Genomic DNA, 13,931 nt, shown 5'->3' with positions numbered 1-13,931 from the left:
CACTTAGATGAGAGTCAGTGAAGTCTTTTTCTGCTCCTGGGTAGAGAAGGGTGGTAGCTGGTACTGTTGTCAGAAAAATCTATTACTGGATACACAAAAGAAACAGTTAGACATTGGGGTAGGTGGGAAGAAAGTTAAACTTGTTTCAGGACATAGTATCTGGTCCTCTGTCTTTCCTGTGGAATAACATTGTAAATTAACACAGACTTGGCTGCAGCTGTGAGCTGTTGAGAGACATGAAAGTTAGCTGTGGGGTACCTAGAGAATACATCTGAGAAGAATTTTGTTATTACTTTAATGCTCCAGCGATTGTCACATGGATCTGATTCTTTCCTAGAAAAGTAAAATCTCTAGAACATGGTATTAGGGAGAGTGGAGGCTGTCTGAAGTGTTGGTGCTAAGCAGGGTAAAGACTGCCATGAGAATGACAGAAAAAGGAGCTCCAGGAGGACATTTGTGCCGTGCAGTTTCCACTAGGTCATGGATCTCTCTCCACGTGATCCTGTGTGGCTTTGGGTGACGTCTCATCCTCTTTCTTTTCTTTTTCTCTGTCAGGGTCATGTGAGCCATCTTCTTCGTGGGCGGGGAGATGTCTGACATTACTAGCTGGAACTCAGATAGGTTTTGGTTGGTCCTGTGGAAAAACACAAGCAAATCCTCTCCCTGTTTTAACAATGGATCTGGTCCTTTCCAGAGTCCATCAAAGAGGTCTCTCCATTTGACCATGATGGGTGGTACTGGGTATTATTTCAGTTCCCCAGGAAGGTAATAGGGGGAACTGATTGTATTTTATTTGTGGCTATTACAAAAGCTTTTGTCTCCAGGGTGTTTATCACAGTATCTTTTAGGTCTTCTAGAGAGGAATCCTCATTTTGCCAGACCAAGAGGTCATCCATGTAATGATAAACATGTAGGCCCTTTTTTAAAAGGGGTGCTAATGCATTTGCAACAGCTTCCTGGCATAATATTGTAGGGCTGTTTGCCATACCCTGTGGCAGAACTTGCCATTCATATCGATCAGCTGGACCAGAATTGTTAATTTTTGGAACAGAGAAGGCAAAATGTTGGCAATCATTATTGTGTAAATGGATGGAGAAAAAGCAGTCTTTTATATCTAGGACTAACAGGGGAGTATTAAGGGGGATGGCAGAGACCATGGGCAGGCCTCTTTGGGGTGATCCCCATATTTTCATGGTTTTGTTTATGGCTCTGAGGTCTTGTAACAGTCTCCATGCCCCTATCTTTTTCTTTATTACAAAGACTGGGGTGTTCCATGGGCTCCTGGAGGGCCTAATGTGACCCAGCTGTAACTGTTCTTCTACAAGTTGTTGTAAAATGCATAATTTCTCCCTGGGTAATGGCCACTGTTCCACCTAGACTGGTTCCTTGGTGATCCAGTTGAGGCAGGGAGACTGGTAATCAACAGTGGCCCTTAGAATTGGGCGTTCTTTTGTTTTAAGGACCTAATATGATCGTCTATTTTAAGGCATTTCTCTTCAGACCCACTAGCAAGAACTACATAGAGGTCTTCCAAGATATCTCGTCCTACGAGGTTTGTGGCTATATCTGCAATCAGGGGTCTTATTGTGCCAACCTCTCCATCAGGGTCCTCCCATTTATAGAGGGCATTTCTCTTCAGACCCACTAGTAAGAATTACATTGAGGTCTTCTAAGATATCTCGCCCTAGGAGGTTTGTAGCAATGTCTGCAATTAGGGGTCTTATTGTTCCAACTTCTCCATCAGGGTCTTCCCATTTAAAGGAATTTTTAGTGATAAATGCTTGGGAGGCTCCCCCTATCCCTATTAGTTGGGGTCCTGGTATCAATTCCCAGTGTGGAGGAACCTCAGATTGCTTTAAGATGGTTCTATCAGCCCCAGTATCAAGGAGGCATTTGAAAGGTTTATTGTCTATTTTTATGGTTAATTTTGGATGGTCACTTTCTGTAATACTAGTTACCCACAATGTTTGTGGCTTCTCTCTTGTTAGAGGGGCTGAGGGCTGCCCCTGAGGAACTTTAAAGGCGGCAAAGGCTTGCCATCCCTGTCATTTTTAGATCTACAATCTTTTTTCCAGTGATAACCTCTTTTACAGCGAGGACGGAGGGTTTTAGGAGGTCGAATGGCTGCTGGGTTATTTTGAGGGCAATTTTTTATCCAGTGTCCAGTTTCTCCACATTTAAAGCATTTTGAGTTGGATTGGGTTGTGGCTACAAGGGCTTGGGCAAGGGAGGAGGCCTGGTACGTGGCAGTCCCAATATCATGGGTGGCCACAATCCATTTGTCATAATGTTCATTTTTTAGTCCCTGGCATGCTTGTCTGTGCTCAGGGGTCATCCCTTCCCAGACAAGGCTGTTTAAAAGCATTGCTTTGGCTACAGGATCTGTTATTTTTCTATTTAAACTGGCTTGCACTCTTAGTATAAAGTCTGGGAGAGCTTCAGTTGGCTTTTGTTTTAAAAGGTTAATGAAGAAGTCTCTCCAGGCCTGGTGACAAGGGGGTTAGGCGGTCCCAGGCCTGTAATGCACATAAGTGAATTTGCTCAAAACAGCCAGCGGGAATTGCAGCCTGCTGGATTCCTGTGGAGAAGTTGCCCTGACCAAAAAGCTGGTCATAGTTCCAATCTATGAATCCAAGTGGTGGATCTTGTCCTTGCTGTGGCCTCAGTTGTTGATTATGTGTGTCATTTCTTTTAACCTGCATCAGGCATTCATCTCTAAATAAAGCCTCCCATTGTACAAATAATGGACTGGGGAGGGTAGATCTACAGATATCTCTCCAGTCCTGGGGGTTAGCAGGTTAGTATTAAATGTTTGTAGTATAGATTTTGTCCATGGAGCATGGATCCCATCCTCGCGAACAGCTTGGCGTAGCTCTTTTAATTCTGCTGCTGGGAGTGGGTACCAAGCCAGTGGGCATTGCCTTGTTATTTGTAAGTTAACAGGAAAAGCTTCTACCGATGGGGTTTTTGGGTCCTGAGGCCATTGTGTCTGGAGATTTTGGAGGCGGCAACTTTCATTATCCCTGAGATTACAGAGTTGTTCTATGGCTGTGGGGTGTGGCTGGGATGGTGCCACAGGCGGTGGCGGCAGTGGAGGTGAAGGGGGAGGGGGATTTATCTGGGGGTCTTTGGGAGTTTTTGAAGTCTGGGTGTTAACATCTGTGCTTGTTAAATCAGTAAGGGGGGTAAGGGTTATTTTTGTTGATGGGTGGGTTTTGTCTGACTTGGTCAAATTTTATTTTTGGGGCTGTTGAATCTGCTACTGGGAAATCTTTAGGGTCTTTTTTATCGTTGGAACCCTCCTCTTTATTATTTTCTGGTGCTTGTAAGCTTTCCTCAATCTTAGGTGGGTTTTTTAAGCATTGTTGGATGGCTGCCATTATGGGGAAAAAGGAAAGGGGAAAATTATGCCTTTCCTGGATTTCTTTTTTACGAGCCAGATATGCAATGTTATTCCAGACCTCTGGATCAGAGATGTCTGCTGACAGGATCCAGGTTGCAAATTGATATACTTCATTCCAAAATTTTGAGCTTTCTTTTTGGGAGATCTTAAGCCCTCTTGATTTAAGTAAGGCTCTAAGGGAACGAATATGGAGTTTTTTCTGGCGTGATGTCGAATTACCCATTATAAAAGGAAATTAGTGTTGTCTTAGTGTTTAATGTTCCTGCAGCAGCCTGACACTAAGGGGTTGGAATGCTCTGACAGGTTACAAGCCTTAGACTGCAGAAAGGAAAAAAAAATTGACAGCATAATTTTATCAGGTTGTCAAAGAAAATTTACCACCGATACTTCTTAAATTATTCCAAAAGATAGAAACAGAGGGAGCGCTCCCAAACTCCATCTTTGAAGCCAGTATTATGCTAATACCAAAACCAGGTTAAAAGCACAACAAAATAAAATTCTGGGCTAATTTCTCTAATGAATAAATGCAAAATTTTCAACAAAATACTCATAAATTGCATAAAGGCACACGTCAAAAAGATCATCCACCATGATCAACTTGGCTTTTTTCCAGAGATGAAATAAATCATTTAAATGACCTTAAGGACAAAAGTCACAATAGATGCAGAAAAGGCCTTTGACAAAAGCCAACATAGATTCATGATCAAAGTCCTAGAGAGAATTGGACTGAAACATACCTCAACATAGTTAAAGCCATATACAACAAACCCACAGTCAACATCATTCTAAATTAAGAAAATCTGGAAGCATCCCCATTAAAATCAGATAAGGCTGTCCACTCTCCCCACTCCTTTTCAATATAGTGCTTGAAATTCTAGCTGGAGCAATAAGGCAAGATAAGGAAATTGTAGGGGTACTAATTGGAAAAGAAGAGGTTAAATTATCCGCGTTTGCAGATGCTATGATATTATAAAAAAGAGACCCCAAAAGTTCCATCAGTAAACTTTTAGAAGTGATCAAAATTTTCATCACAGTGGCAGGATACAAAATCAATGAACAAAAATCAGTAGCCTTTCTATAAGACAAGAAAAAGCAGTCAGAAAAAGAGTTCATGGAAACATTCCCATTCATAATATTCTCAAAAAAAAATCTTGGAATAAACAAAACCAAAGACATTAAAGACCTCTACAATGAAAACCTTAAATCTTTGAAGAAAGAGATTGAGAAAGAAACAAAGAGATGGAAAGACTTCCCATGCTCATGGATTGGAAGAATTAATAATGTGAAAATGACCATCTTACAAAAAGCAATTTATAGATTCAATGCAATCCCAATCAAAATCCTCAACATAGTCTTCACAGAAATAGAAAAAAAATCCTAAAATTCATAAGGAATCACAAAAGACCCCAGAAAGGCAAAGTAATCCTGAGGGGCCTTACCATATCAGATCTCAAAGTATTATTATAGAGCTACGGTCATAAAATCAGCATGGTAATGGCACAAAAATAGGCTTGTAGATTAATAGAACATAATTGAAGATCCAAACATGAGTGTATGCAATTTCTGTCACCTGACATTTGACAAAAGACACTAAAAACACACCCTGGAGGAAAGACAAATGGTGCTGGCAATACTGGATCTCCATGTGTAGAAGAATGGAATTAGACCCATATGTATCATCCTGCACAAAAGTTAAATCCAAATTGATCAAAGTCTTCAGTTTGAAACCCCAAATGCTGAAACTATTTTGAAGAAAACATAGGCAGTATCCTACAAGATAAAGGTATAGGAAAGAACTTTCTAAATTAGACATCTGTTGCTCGGGAATTGTCAACAATTGACAAATGGGACCTCATTAAATTAAAAAACTTCTGTACAACAAAGAAAATAATCCATTAAGGGTAGAGGAAGCCTTCAGAGTGAGAGAAAATTCTTCACCAGCTATGTATCTGACAGATTAATATCCAGAATATAAAAAAAAACCCTCAAAAAAACAAAGAATCAAGGAAACTAATAACCCAATTAAAAATGAACTATGAATGGGAACAGAGAGCTCTCAAAAGAAGAAATTAAAATGGCTAGCCTCAAACTCACAGAGGATCCGCCTGCCTCTGCCTCCTGAGTGCTGGGATTAAAGGCATGCACCACCACGCCCTGGCAAAAGGAATCTTTTAAAGTGTTCAAAATCCTTAGTAATTAGGGAATTGCAAATCAAAATTAGTTTAAGATGGGGCTGGAGAGATGGCTCAGCAGTTAAGAATACTGACTGTTCTTGCAGAAGACCTGGGTTCAAATCCCAGTACCCACATGGCAGCTGACAACTGTCTGTAACTCCAGTTCCAGGAGTTACAGCCTCTTTCTGTCCTCCACAGACATTGCATGACATGGGTAGGCTTTATACATGTAAGCATAACATTCATACAGATAAAATAAAAATAATAAATAAAATATTTTAAAACAAAACTAGTTTAAGATTTCATTTTACCTAAGTCAGAATGGTTAAGATCAAGAGAAAAAGTGACACTAAGTACTGGCAAGGATTGGGGAAAGTGGAACCGTCATTCACTGTGGTGGGATTGAAAACTGGTGCAACCATTTTGGAAATCAGTGTGTGGAACTCCTAAAAAATTTTAAGCCAGGAGTGGTGGCACATGCCTTTAGTCCCATAATTCAAGAGGCAGAAGCAGGTGGATCTCTATGAGATTGAGGCCATCCTGGTCTACATAGCGAGTTCCAAGCCACTTGCAAAAAAGAAAAACCAAAAAAGAAAAAACCCCAAACAAAACAAAACTAAAAATTAATCTACCACTCCTTAACTTATACTCAAAGGACTCATCCTACTGCAGAGATACTGGTACAGTTGTGCATCCATGTTTGTTGCTTTTTTCACAATCACTAAGTAATGGAAACAACCTAAATGTCCCTCAACTGATAAATGGATAATGAAAATGTAGTATATTTACACAATGGCATTCTACTCAGTGGTAAAGAAAGATGAAATCATGAAATTTCCAGGTAAATGGATAGAGCTAGAAACTGTTATACTAAGTGAAGTAACACAGACTCAGAAAAACATGGAAGCTATGTTCTCCTTCATTTGCGGATCTTAGCTTTAAAGCCTTAGATACAAGTGCATCTCTAACCATTTATCAAAAAAAGCTTCATCTTGCCACAGATGGAGACCACTACAGAGTTCCACAACTGGTCAAATGCAGAGAGTAAGTGTCTGTGAGAAGCCCAGTTCTAAAAGACATATCTGCAATGTAACCTCTATACCTAAGGTTCAGGAAACATAGAACATAAGGCAGAAAGAATACTAATGCATCTCTCACCTCTCACCAGTGAAGCTGGTGGTTCCTCATTCTAGAAATCCACAACAGGCCAAAGTGCAGAGAATAAAAGACTGTAGACTGTGTCCTTGGTAGGACACCCTTATCAAACTTCTGCCACCTAGGGCTCAGAACCATTGCAGAAGAAAGGACTGAAAGAATGTGGGAGCCAGGGGTGGTAGAAAACCACAAGGAAGCAGAACTTTCCAAATAGCTGGGAAGTTACTTATTTGAACTTACAGCAACGGTGTGGCAGCATGCACAAGACCCATGCAAGTTCAAATTAGACCAAAAAATTCAGTATAGAATGGGGGGAAATGGGTAAGAAGCCCCAACTTTAACTGAGGAACTATTTGTAACTGATGATTACCGGGAGGGTGAGAGTTCATTTACTTTGAGGGAGTGATGCTTGACAGGTAGACCAGACTCCAGTGGATGGACTCATGTCAAGGGACATTTGGAGACAGAAACTTGGCGTACATGACAAAATGCAGGAAAACCAGTGGGGTCTATGGGGGAAATGTGGGTAAGAGAGGGAGTTTAATATGGTCAGGATGTATTATATGAAATTCTAAAAAACAATCAATAAAAATGAAAATATAAAGACCAGTTGTGAATTTTAACACAGTCCACAAAATTTAAAAATCTTCTGTTTGTAGCCTTCACTTTTTGAGCCTTCTTTAAAGTTTTTTTACCTACTTTAATTCACAAATATTTCTCCCAATTTAAAATTTTTCACATTAAACTGAAATATGTCTGGGATTTATTTTGCATATTGTGTAAAGTAGTGGTCTAGTTAACATTGTCTTAAAAACACAGAAACAAAAATGACTGTCACAGTTTGATGAGCATGCAGCCTTTTTCAGGGCACTGCACTGTTCCTTTAGCTGGGTTTGTATAGTTTTGCTTATGATTCTTTGAAAAATTAAACAAAAAATTTTTTTGAGAATTTTATACACAGGTATTGTATTTTCATTATTTCCATCCTTCCCAATCTCCAGTCTCCCAACAACTCTTCCCACATCCCTCCCTATTTCTTATTCTCTTTTTGATTAACATTTATATATATATATATTTCACTGAGTCCATTTAATATTGCTTGTTTGTACCTGTGTTTAGGTTTTCCTATTTGGGATTAGGTAGCCTCTCAATCCTTGGAGAAAACTGATTCTCCCTCCCTCAGCATTCATCGATTGCTTATAGCTCTTCATCTTGAGATCAGATCCCATGGAATTTCCCTCACCCACCTTGACATGTCTGGTTTTCTCATTATACAGATCTCTGTAGTTTACCATACTGTAGAGATTTCATTGGTCTAGATTCCCTATCATGTCTAGAATGCATTAACTACCAGCAGGTCTGTCCTGGCTCTTACATTCTTGCTGCTCTATCTTCTGAGAAGTTCCCTGAGCCTTATGTGTAGAAGTTGCATGGTGGATGTATCACTTAGGACTGGACTGACTGTTAGATCACAGTCATTTGCTTTCTTCTTTTGACCAGTTGTGGAGCTTTGTGATAGTCTCCATCTGTTGCAAAAAGTTTCTTTGATGAGCGATGATATGTGTATGTGTCTGTAAATATATAATAAGAAATTATGTTTGTCTAGGAATGTGACAGAAGGAGGTTCTCTAGGGTTTATGACCTCTCCAGCCATGTGTACTTGGCTATGTCTACTGTGCCACACCTGAATTCCCTCCCATCAAGCAGGCCTGAAATCCATTTAGACAGCTGTGGATTTCCCCTAAGGCCAAAGTCTGCAAATGATTCATTATTCTTGGCCTGCACATTCATTCTACTGCTGACACTGCACATTACTACAGGACTGGAGGCTCATTTGGTTTCCATGTTGTATGAGATAGTGTTGGGGGACCCTCCTGTTAAGGTCCCAGTCCACCATGTCTGGATAACTCTATGAGCTTGGGGCAAAATGGAGGACTCCATTTCTCAGCAGGGACTTCCTACTCCTTCCCTGACCTTATTTGGAAAGTGTCTCCAAGCACAGATGCCCAACCTTATTTGGAATATATAGTTCCCTTTGACATAGTTCCCTGCAAAATCTGCCCCTAGGTTTTTCCTGTATGATAATTAGGCATTGCACTACAGCCACTCCATCCCACCTACTCTTTGTACATGATAGGGTCCTCCTGCCACATGCAAATAAAGCATACTATGAACACCTATCAGGTAAAGCTTTGGCTGCCATCCTTACCCTATATCTTCCCTCCAACCCCCCCTGAATAAATGAGCTGTCTCACTGAAGCTGACTCCAGGAAGGTCTTTCTGTTGTACTCATGACTGTTCTAACCCTGTTTGTTGCCTCTGCTCCCTTTGTTCGTATGGATCGGTGGCCAACGACCAATGAGGGAAGAGAGACCCACAGCTGGCACCCAATGTGGGGCTTCTAGAATGTGTGGAGTTTGTGAGTACCCTCTCACAAGGGTAGTGGCATTATTTTCCTTGGCCATCCCACCCTGAGGATCGGCAGTCTCTCCTGCCCCCCTTTTACTTTCAGTCTGCCCCTTCAGGAGGGACCATTCAAGATGAAAGGGCAATTGAAGCTTTCTGATCACAGTCACTCCCTGATGTTAGCTGAAGGCTCTTAGTCCTCTGAACGGACCCCCCCCAAACTGCCGGCCCGCATGTCAGCAAGGACCTCCTATCTATACATCTCTCTACTGCAAGACCCAGTTACACAATGACCAGTTAAAAGTTCCTAGAGTGGTCACAGGTTCTCTGAAATTTGTGGTCAGGCTTGTGTTCTGGCCTAGTTAGGAATTCCCTGTGATCTCCAGGTCTCAGGAACGTTCCACTAGGACTTGGTGTTTCACCCTCCTTTTCTTTTCTATTATGGACAACATCTTTAGAAACAAGGGATTCCCAAAGTTCTACTAACTTCTTTATTTGGTGATCATGCAGGGATTTTTTTGGGGGGATGAGGTGCTTCAATTTGCACCCTGGATCCTGTCAGCAGATATCTCCAACCTGGAGGTCTGGACCTGTGTTGCCTACCTGGCTCGTAAAAAAGAAATCCAGGAAAGGCACATTTCCCCCTTTTCCTTGCTTACTGTCATAGCTGCCATTCAACAATGTTTAGGAAACCCACCTAAGCCTGAGGAGGACCTACTAGACAAAAAACAAGCACAGGATAATAGGGGGGAGAGTTCAAATAAGAAAAAGACCCTGAAGATTGCCCAGTAGCAGATTTAGCAGCCCTTAAAAAAAGACAATTGACCTAGTCAGACAAAAACTACCCATCAACAAAAAAAACCCTTCCCCTCTTTACCCCTCTCTTCCCCCCATGAATCCTCATGGACTGAGAAAGACAGACCCAGATGTTAAGACCCAGGTTTCAAAAAATTCCAAAGATTCCCAGATAAATCTTCCTCCCCCTTCACCCTCAGCGCCACCATCTATGGCACCAGTGCCACCATCTACAGTGCCATCCCCCACAGCTATTGAGCAACTCTGTAATCTCAGGGACAATGGAAGCTATTGCCTCCAATATCCTCAACCACAATGGCCTCAGGACCCAAAATCCCCAACCGTAGGGGCCTTCCCTGTTAATCTACAATGGGAAGCTTTTTTTAGAGATGAATGCCTGATGCAGGCTAGAAAGAATGACATACATAATCGACAACTAGGACTACAACAAGGGCAAGATCCACCACCTGGATTCATAAATTGGAATTATGACCAACTGTTCAGTCAGGAAATTTTTTTCCACAAGATTCCAATAGGCTGTGATCCCTGCTGGCTGTTTTGAACAGGTCTGCTTATGTGCACTCCAGGCCTGGGACCACCTAACCCCCTTGTCCACAGGGCCTGGAGAGACCTCTTCACTGACATTTCTAAAACAAAAACCAACTGAAACCCTCCCAGATTTTATACTAAGAGCATAGGCCAGTTTAGACAGAAAAATAATGGACCCCATGGCCAAAGCAATGCTTCTAAACTACCTCATCTGGGAAGGGATGACCCTGAACACAGACAAGCATGCCAGGGACTGAAAAATGAACATTATGACAAATGGATCCTGGCCACCCATGACATTGGGACTGTCCCATACCAGGCCACCTCTCTCACCCAGGCCTTTGTAGCCACAACCCAATCCAACTCAAGGTGATTTAAATGTGGGGAGACTGGACACTGGAAAGAAAATAGCCCCCAAAATGATTTAACTGCCCTTTGACCCCCTAAGTCCCTCTGTCCTCACTGCAAAAAGGGCTTTCATTGGAAAAAAGATTGTAAATCTAAATATGACAAAGATGGCAAAACTTTGTCACCCTTAAACTCCTCCTGGGGCAACTCTCAGCCCCGCTAACAAGAGGGAAGCCACAAACATTGTGGGTAACCAGCATTACAGAAAACACCCATCCAAAATTAATCATAAAAATAGACAATAAACCTTTCAAATGCCTCCTTGATAATGGGGCTGATAAAACCATCTTAAGATGCTCTGAGGTTCCCACACACTTGGAATTAATACCTGGACTTCAACTGATGGGAGTAGGAGGCCCCTCCTGAGCATTCATCATCAAAGACTTCTATAAATGGGAGAGCCCTGATGGAGAGGCCAGCACAATAAGACCCCTGATTGCAGAAATAACCACAAATCTCATAGGACAAGACATCCGGGAAGACCTCAGTGTAGTTCTTGCCAGTGGATCCAAAGGAGAGTGCCTTCAAACAGATGATTATATGAGGTTCCTAGAACAACAACAACAAAAAAAACCCAATCCTAATGGCCACTGTTGATTACCAGACTTCCTGCCTCGACTGGATCACCAAAGAACCAGTCTGGGTGGAACAGTGACCACTACCCATGGAGAAATTGCTCATTTTACAACTTGTAAAAGAACAGTTACAGCTGGGTCATATTAGGCCCTCTAGGAGCCCATGGAGCACCCCAGTCTTTGTCATAAAGAAAAAGACAGGAGCATGGCAACTGCTACAAGACCTCAGAGCCATAAACAAAACCATGAAAATATGGGGATCATCCCAAAGAGGCCTGCCCATGATCTCTGCCATCCCCATTAATACACCCCTGTTAGTCCTAGATATAAAAGACTGCTTCTTCTCCATCTGTTTACATAATAATGAGTGCCAACATTTTGCCTTCTCAGTTCCAAAGATTAATAATTCTGGGACAGCTGATCCATATGAATGCCAAGTTCTGCCATAGTGTGTGACAAATAGCCCTACAATCTGCCAGGAGGCCGTTGCAAATGCACTGGCACCCCTTCTGAGAGAAGACCTACATGTTTACCATTACATGGATGACCTCTTGGTCTGGCAAGACAAGGATTCCTCTCTGGAGGACCTGGGAGATTCTATGATAAACACCCTAGAGACAAGAGGTTTTATGATAGCCACAAATAAGATACAATTGGTTCCCCCATTACCTCCCTGGGGACTAGAATAACTCTTACTACTGTTAGGCCCCTTAAACCTATCCTGGATACCCCTCATCCCTTACCCTAATTCTCTTCAGAGCTTTTTAGGCAATATTAATTGGCTAAAGCCCTGGTTTCCCATCCCCACAAGCCAATTATCACCACTCTTTGACCTAAAGGGTGACAGAAATCCATCCTCCAGATGGTATCTGAACCCAGATGCCAAAAAAGGCTCTCCAAATGATTACTAACCACTTCCAAAAGGCAATGCTGGCCAGATATGACCCCAAGGTGCCGGTTCAGCTCTTAATTTTTAACTCCTCCCCCACCATGGTGGGAGCAATTTATCAGCCACAGGGAATACTAGAATGGCTTCACATGCCTGTAGGGGGTGCCTCTTGCTTTCTTACAGAAGTAGACACCCTTGCAGCCATGATTCATCAAGAAAGAGATAGATCCCTATAGATTATAGGAAAAGAACCTGATACCCTCATTATCCCCTTCCCGTTATCAGATGTACAATGGCTCCTAAAACATCATTCCTCCTTTTCAATTAGTTTAATAGGCTTCCCAGGACAGTTTGATAATCACTATCCCAAAGATCAATGGATGTCAGTTATTCTGGTGCTTCACTGGCTCCCACCTCAGCTCTTCTGCTGAAGACCTATAAAAAATACTACAACAGCCTTTACAGATGGGGGAAGAGGGGGGTGGCATTGGTCATGTATGACTCCCTAATGACCCCCTTATGATGCATTTTTAGCCCCTGCCTGATAAATCCCCACAATTTAAAGAGCTATTTGCCATCTATATGGCCCTTGATAAAATTGATGAGCCCTTCAACCTTTATTCTGACAGAATTTACACTGTTAATTTACTCCCATGGCTGTGAAGGCCCGAGCTCTGATCTGAAGTAAATTCAGAGTAAGTTCTGACCTGAAGTAAACTCAGACCTGGACTGGGAAGCCTCAGTTCCCTGAGAACTTGCATGTTCTTCTGCAGTGATTTCTATCACGAGACTTACAATTCCTTGGACCTTATTAAACATACATAAGTAATCTTGTATAACAAGGCTGTGTAACTAATAAAGTTGTATGTAAAGAATAGAATGTTTACTAGGCATGGAAGGACAGGTACGATTCCAAAAAGGGCTGAGCCCGGGGAACACAAAGGTACTGCAAATATCATAAAAGTACTGTAAATATCATGATGAGGTAATTTGGCTTGAGAAGAACATTTTCTTTTCCTCTTGTTGTACTATAAATAAGGTTGATTCTTAGAATAAAGCATGCACTGGTTCACACGCCTCTGCATCCCCTGTGTCCTGATTTCTTCTGCACCTATACCTTGGGGCCCCCAAGCCCCTCAGGCTTGAATTGTGGTCACTGAACTGTGACAGTTGGTGCCTGAACAGGGACCCTGACATTGCACTCAGAGAAGGTGCTCAGGATAGAGTAGCAGTTCAAGTAAGTACAAGTCCCCCAGAGGAGGTGGCAGAGTCTTGGCCAAGTAAGTAAAAGTCATCCAAAGGAGGTGATGGATAATTTGACCAGTTGGTACTGGTTGGCAGCTGTGGTTGGTTTCTAAAAATTATTTTTACAACATTATTGCAGGGTAATGGGACGAGGTAAGTCTACTCCTTTTGTTTCTTTAATTCACCATATTCTTCATAGTAATGGTGCACAAGTTTCCAGAAAACAGATAGATAATTGTGTGAAAATAGTTGTAGAGTTTAATTCATGGTTTCCTGATACAGGAACTTTAGATTTAGAAGTATGGGACAGAGTCAGAATAAATGTACAAAAG

Source organism: Nannospalax galili, unplaced genomic scaffold (genome assembly GCF_000622305.1).
Source record: "Nannospalax galili isolate Female #2095 unplaced genomic scaffold, S.galili_v1.0 scaffold216, whole genome shotgun sequence".
NCBI lineage: Eukaryota > Metazoa > Chordata > Mammalia > Rodentia > Spalacidae > Nannospalax > Nannospalax galili.
This window is presented reverse-complemented; position numbering follows the sequence as displayed.